The 5,799-nt window shown below is 44.8% G+C and overlaps 2 pseudogenes; one reads left to right on the top strand and one right to left on the bottom strand.

Moving 5' to 3' along the window:
* The first annotated feature begins 615 nt into the window (after nucleotides 1-615).
* LOC139943077 (uncharacterized) lies at nucleotides 616-3,611 on the top strand (annotated as a pseudogene).
* A 65-nt stretch (nucleotides 3,612-3,676) lies between these two features.
* On the bottom strand, nucleotides 3,677-5,368 carry LOC139942605 (uncharacterized; annotated as a pseudogene).
* Between the last annotated feature and the right edge of the window lie 431 nt (nucleotides 5,369-5,799).

Below are 5,799 nucleotides of genomic sequence, written 5' to 3'. Positions count from 1 at the left end.
AACATCTTTCTAACCATATGCATTTCATAAGAAACGGTTTCAAACGCTGTTCATAGACCAACTCGACCGATCCAAGGCAACGTGTTCCTTTAAGTTCTGACTAGCTTAGTGAGTATGTATTATTTGCCTATCAATTTAAGGGCACGCTGATCCACTCAACCGTATATATTTAATTCGTGTCACAATCCTAATCATATCTCAGTGGTGTTAATTATCTCATTTATCTTTTCCTTGCTAGCTGGCCCATCAAACATCAGGTTTTCAGTCTGATACTTCAAGGTGTGTCAACCCCAACACCAATTGCAGGGATGACGATGACCCACAAGCTATTTTTCAGTCTGATCCTTCAAGGTCTGTCAACCCCAACACCAGTTCCTGGGATGACGATGACCCACAAGCTATTTTTCAGTCTGATCCTTCAAGTTGTGTCAACCCCAACACCAGTGCCTGCGATGACGATGACCCACAAGCTATGTTAGAAACTGCCGAGCTTCACCAAAGCAATGAAGCTGTAGGATGTGAAACAAATGATTCGAGTGAGAAGTGTGCCGTAACAGTCATGCAGACCGATAATGTCGGTAGACAAAGGAAATGGGACAAAAAACACTTGCTTTTACTGTGATGAGCCTCAGGCCAAGTTACCCCGTCATCTTCAGTCGCGTCACAAAGAGGAGAGGGAAGTTGTAGAGATAGCATCGGAGACCGACGTTAGTGCCCGCAAGAAACTTCTGTTATACATCCGCAATATTGGTAATCACAGACACAATTGCCAAGTCCTTAGAGAGGGAAAGGGTGTCCTTATTATAGTATACAGACCAAATCATGAGGCATCTCCACACGCATATGGACCATGCATACATTGTTATGGCTATTACGTGCGTCTTGATCTTTGGCGTCATCAGTGCCCACTTAAGCCTGCGCTCCCTGCACAGACTGATGGTAGCAGTAGGAGAGGTCGTGTTAGGGGGCGAGTAGCTAACAAGAGTGATTTGTTAAAACCACCCCCTGCTGGTGTATCTTTCCAGTTGAACAAGGTTCTTAGTTCTATGAGGAGAGACAATGTTGGTCTGATTGTCAAGAATGATTCTTTGATTCTGGAAGTTGCCAAACGTGAATACCTTAGACTTGGCCACGATGTTACCCAACATGGCTACATTCGGAACAAACTACGAGAACTTGGTCGTCTTGTTATACAACTGAGACAAAACACCCACCAACCAAATGCATCACTGGAAGTATTCGTGCATCCCCGCCATCTGAATGATATCGTCAAGGCTGTTCATGATATCGCCGGCTTCAGTGAAGGAAAACAGATGTATCACGTTCCATCTCTAGCACTCAAGATTGGACATTCCATCAAGAGATGTGCACTCATACTGCAAGCAAGTGCTTTAGAGTTTAATCTTAGGCAAAAAGCGGAACAGGCTGAACAGTTTAGGCAGTTATGTGAAATAAAGTGGCCAGAACTTGTGTCAACGCACGCCCACAGAACACTGTACCAAGGAAAGCGCAACAAACCTGCTGATCTCCCCACAAATGCAGATGTGGTGAAAATCTCATCGTTCCTTCATGAAACTGGCAACCGGGAAGTGCAGCTCCTACACTCTGCTAAGGGCCTTGAAATTACACCAGCTTGGAAGAAATTGAATGAAGTCACACTGTGCCATCTCATTATCTTCAACCGCAGACGACAGGGGGAAGTATCCAAAATGAAACTTGAAGATTTTCAGAAGCGAAGTAGTGCAGCCATTGTGAATGGTGATTGCGTGATGACTGATCTTGAGCGGCACCTCTGTAAAATGTTCAAAGTCATTGAAATAGTTGGTAAGAGGGGCAGAACTGTTCCTGTGCTTCTTGGTACTGATGTGATGGCGTGGTTGAAGGCTCTGGTCGCAAACAGAAATGCAGCTGAAGTGGCACAAGACAATATATTATTATTCGCACGAAGTTGTTACGGAGGCTCAGGTCATGTACGAGGAAGCGACTGTCTACGAGCATAGGCAAATCAGGCGGGCCTTGAGAATGCTGATAGCATGCGGTCTACAAAGCTTCGTAAACATGTAGCGACTGTTTCGCAAATTTTGGCCTTGAATGAACATCAGCTTGAAACACTTGCAGACTTCATGGGTCATGATTTGCGGGTCCATCGTGAGTACTACCGGTTGCCAGACACTGTCCAGAGGGTTACCAAACTGTCTAGACTTTTCCTCAGCTTGGAGAGAGGCAACTTGGTTTCGCAACATGGCAAATCTTTGGAGGAGTTGCATGTTACTGGAGGTAAATAAACCCGTTTTTAACTTGTCTTTCCAAATTAATTCAAACTGTGGTAACTCCCCCCCCATAACATTCATTCACTGTACAACCTCCCCCCCCCCATCCCCCCCATCCCCCCCCCCCCCAATGGATTGGCCAACATGTTTAGGTGTGTGCGCCAAAAAGCAAGCATACCTAAATGTTACAACTGCTCTTTGTTTTTGGGGCATGATAACTCGGCCTGTGGCCGTCATCACCTAACCCCCCCCCCCCCATTTTGAACATCATTCACTGTACACCCCAAACCCCACACACCCAACCCAACGGATTGGCCCACATTTTTATTTGTGTGCCAGAAAGCAATCAAAGCTAACTGTAGAAGTTTTATTTCTTTTTATTGCAGAAGGCTTCAGCAGCGATGAGGACAGCAGTGATTCAGGTGACTCGTGTGACCCAGCTTTGGAGGATAGTGTTGATGAAAGTAAGTTTGTAATATTTGTGACTGCCTATATCTCTTGTAGGTCTCTTGCATATGCTGGTCCTATTCCCTGTTGACCGACCCCCCTAGACCCAAATGCGATAAGATGCCAGACTCCGTTTGCTTTCAACAAATTTAAGGTGTCATGCACCACCAAAGTACAGTCATAACCTAAAGTCACTCTGTAGGCACAGCCGAGTGATTAGCCCATCTCGGCAACTCATTTTGTACGGTAGCATGAAACAAGATGGCTGCTTCTTGTCAGGCATTTTCTGCAGGTACCTTTATCGCATTCTTTTGTGCTCAGTTGCGTATTGATTTACTCGAGGAGTAAATGTCACATCGGTAACATGAACATATTTAGGTTATGTATACGCCCCATTTGATTATGTTGACTAATTTACCTCTTCTTTCCTGTGTGTTGTAGGAAGGCCACCAACCCAAACGGATCCAGCTCCAAAAGATCGACAAGTCAAGCGTCGACAATTCAAGCGACGCCCCTGGACTGCCCAGGAAAAGAAAGACGTCACCGAGGGCTTGCAGAGATTTTTTTTTCTGATGAAGATTCCAGGGGAACGTGACATTGAATCGTCCTGTCCTGTGGCATTGCAGACCAGAACTTGGAGAAACATTAAGGACTTTTGTAGAAACACGATGACACTTCAACAAATTTAAGGTCTCATGCACCACCAAAGTACAGTCATAACCTAGAGTGACTCTGTAGGCACAGCCAAATTATTAGTCTAGACCTTTGGCCTGCCCCCCCCCCCCCCCAAGAACAAGAAAATACATGTACCACCCCCAACAACATTTCCTAGAAGGCCAGTATACACATTGACATTAGTGAACCGCAAGAACAAGGATTCATGTGTTATGTCCTCACATCGATAGGTACCATTCGCCTTTTGGCAATGTCCTCCATTGGATAGTATGAAAAGTATGTCCTCAATCTGCAGTGTACACATGTATTGGTAGGTGTGTGTGTGTGTGTGTGTCGAGGGGGTGGGTGTAGAATACTGAAGGTCTGTACTTGGGTGGAGTCCTGGGTATGTGACACTTGCTATCAATGTTGTGGAGTCTTGCTGTATGTGTCTCTTCTCTCAACTCATCTGTTATATCCATTTCTAAGTACCGCTGGTACTGTCGGTCCAGCACGCCTATTGTTGCATTTATACAAGTTTTCATCATACTGGTGAACATTTCGTGATCAACAGGCTGCTGTCTTAGACACTTAAGCGTGGCATCTTCGTCTCTATCTCCCAAAGAAATCTTTGGTCATCTCCACAATACTCAAAGGGTTTTCAGCTGCATCCTTCGAAGCACCCATGACACATTTCACAACGGCATCCATGTGACTTAGATCACGCTGTGCCGCTGTATAAAAAGTTTGCATCCATGGCCCGGTGAGCATCTTTCCAAGGAAGCCCAATGTCTGCATCTGAACAGATGAAATCTTACTTCCAAAATCTTTCTTTATCGCTGTCACAAGGCCGCCGCAGGTAACAGTGCTTGTTGTAAAGAAATCCAGGAATTGCTTGTAGTGCTGGAAAAGCTTTCCACAAATGTGGAATAGAATATGTAATCTGTTCCCTCTGTAACGAGGAATTAGACCTTTTGGAAGGTTGTTATCTTCAAGCCAGGTTTTGAAACCTTTTGGGTCCCCTTTGCCATCTTTTTATCGCAGCTTATACACTTGCAAGACTATATTCGCAATCATGCAATCGTTACCATAGAGATCACCTCTTGATAGCTCCAAAGATTTAAGTGTTGATCTACAGGTGGTGGCAATAGTGTCAAGAGGGTGGAGGTGGCAATTAAGTTGGTTTAGAGATTTGTTCCATGTTGCGTCAACTTTCCTTATAGTAGCCTGGTTAACTGCTGCACGATTGCTCATAGTGTTAGATAAATTTCCAATTATTTGAGTCCTACAAAAATCAAATTCCTCGTGGTGGAAATCAGAATACACCTCTGCAAGGTTGTCAACGGATGATGCAATGTGATCGTGGTAATCATCAGCCGTTCCACCTGGCAGTTCGTCAATGGCAACAACCTCACATTCATCTTTTGTGTTAATATGTATGGCGTTGACGTGGGCACCTTCCTGGGTTGTCGCATCAAATCCCAAGGTGAGATTTTTAACCTTCATAGCCGTTTCGGCGCATTTGAGGTCAGCTATGGTGTCCAGTTCCCGGGTCATTTGCTCTACTGTATTTCTGTGTGGCACTGCTGTGAAGATTTCCCCCCTTCGTTTGGCGTTGGTGATCATAAGTGTTGGAATGTTGTCTGTGGGTACTTGGTTAATTATGGCGTCGTAAACTTGCGTGTGTGAACCCCGTACGTTTTCCCATCTTTTTTTGTGTCTCTTATCTTTAGTTGCTGTTCCACTAGCTTTTCCTCCAGTTCAGTCTTTTGTACCTCTAAAGACCGAATTCTGTCATCTCTCTTTTTCAATTCTTCCTTCACCTGTCTGTATTTGGCAAGAGGCACAGTTTTCTGGTCCATGTGCTTTTTTTTCAGTCTTCTTTTCAGTCTGGTGTTCTTACGCCGTTGCTTGTTTAGTTCTGTCTGCAAAGCTCCACTTCCACTTTGTCTTAGGTATTTCTTGAGTGATGCGATGGTGGCATCTTTCGATTTCATGGACGGTTTCTTTCGTCTAATGTCTTGGTTCAAATACTTGATTTCACGAACCTTCTGTGCATCCAGCCTGCTATCCAGAGAATGAATTTTTGTTTGATACTTCTCCTGTTGAACTTTGCGCTGTTTTGAAACAAAGTCAAGTCTTTGCTTACACTTTCTTTTGCGTGGTGTTAGTTTGCTGCTCCGAAGAAAAGGAGTGATGGTACCAGAACTACAAGTAGAACACTAGCCTGTTGATGACCCTGGTGATGGTGTTACAATGTCTTGTGACGATCCCTGTGATGAACTTGCTCGGGAGGGTCCAGGTGATGCAAACTGTGCTGGGGATGGTGTCATAACGCACAAGGATGGTCCCGACGGTGCAGACTGCATAGGAAGCGGATTCACTTCTGCTGAGGATGAATGTGGTAGGCCCATTGGGGGAGAAACTA

Source organism: Asterias amurensis, chromosome 10, assembly GCF_032118995.1.
Source record: "Asterias amurensis chromosome 10, ASM3211899v1".
In the NCBI taxonomy this organism is placed as follows: Eukaryota; Metazoa; Echinodermata; class Asteroidea; order Forcipulatida; family Asteriidae; genus Asterias; species Asterias amurensis.
This window is presented reverse-complemented; position numbering and strand designations above follow the sequence as displayed.